The sequence below is a fragment of the Dichomitus squalens genome (genome assembly GCF_000275845.1).
Source record: "Dichomitus squalens LYAD-421 SS1 unplaced genomic scaffold DICSQscaffold_12, whole genome shotgun sequence".
Classification (NCBI taxonomy): Eukaryota; Fungi; Basidiomycota; class Agaricomycetes; order Polyporales; family Polyporaceae; genus Dichomitus; species Dichomitus squalens.
In genome coordinates, this window is record NW_006766894.1 from 768,210 (window position 1) to 769,584 (window position 1,375).

Consider the following 1,375-nt stretch of genomic DNA (forward strand, 5'->3'; position numbering starts at 1 on the left):
TCAGATTCATCGTCGTTATCCTCATCAGATTCTTCATCTGGAGGTTGCGCTAAACCATCATCATTGGGAGCGCCTGAGCGAGGTTCTGGAGATCCCTCTGCAGGTTGAGGGGATTTCTCAGCCTCGGCGTCGCTGCTACCAGATGAGATAATAGGGGTTTGTTCCCTAGTCGTGGTCCATTTCGAGGGTGGAGGTAAAACAACTTCATCGCGCGAACGTGGTTGTGATCGTGGATTAGATTTGGAAGAGCTAGGTCCGGGAACCTGTGACTCATTCCGAGGACTTGGAACTGACGCAGGTCGAGAGCGACTTGATTCTCCGCGCTGTTCCACCAAGTTCCTCCACGATGTTTGTTTTTCTATCTCCTTAAAAATGTCTGTAGGGTGCCGTGATTCACCATAGACATTGCCCTCGCGAGTTGGTACTTTCCGCTCTCTCCCAGATCGGCGCGGTGAAGGCGCACGAGATCTGACCGGTGGAGGTGGCGGCGACACTGGGTGTTGCACAGGCACAGGCTGTTGTCCACGCAATGGCTGCGGTACAGGAGGATTTGCCAGCGGTGCATTAGGTACGACGTCTCGACCTTTGCCCTTGCCCTTTGTAGAAGGTTTTGGGAGCGGACGATGTGGTTCCTCATCGTCATCAGGGAGAAAAGAAGAAGTGGGAGCCTGGTTCGCAGGTTTTCCATTCTTTTCCTCTTCAGGCGCAGAAGGCTGCCTTTGTCGTTTTGTTCCATGTCCAGGACACTTGGGAAACATATGTTCATCAAACAGCGCTTGAGCGGCCGTAAGGATGACATTATTGGGCAAACGCATGAACTTATGGTTGTGATTACCATCACCAACGCCGAGATAAACCATCAGCTCTGATTTGGGCGATAGCTTGTTCTTGCGAACCTCGCGTGGTGAGAAGACATAGGCACCGCATCCGAAGACGCGTAGATGGCTAATGTCTGGTTTAGAACCATGCAGAACTTCATATGGAGTGCGCCAGTTGAGTCGTCGCATCGGAGTTCTGTTATAGACATGCGCTGCATGCTCAAATGAGAATTCCCACCATGATTGTGGTATGCAAGCGTCGTGACGCATTGCCTCCCCCTTTTCCATGATCGTGCGAATGATTCGTTCAGCACGTCCATTCTGTTCATGGATGTTGGGAGCAGAGGGTATCCTCTCAATCCCACGATCCTTGAGCATATCTGTGAAGGCGGTCGATTTCAACTCGCCTGCAGAATCAGATTTCCATTTCTGCACTTTGGCATTGAACTGGTTCTCGACATATGCGAGCCATTGCCGTGTAACTTGAAGTGCAGCGGCCCTTGTATGAAGTCCGATAGTCCATACATGCGACATGTAGTCGTCAAAGTACAGTATCT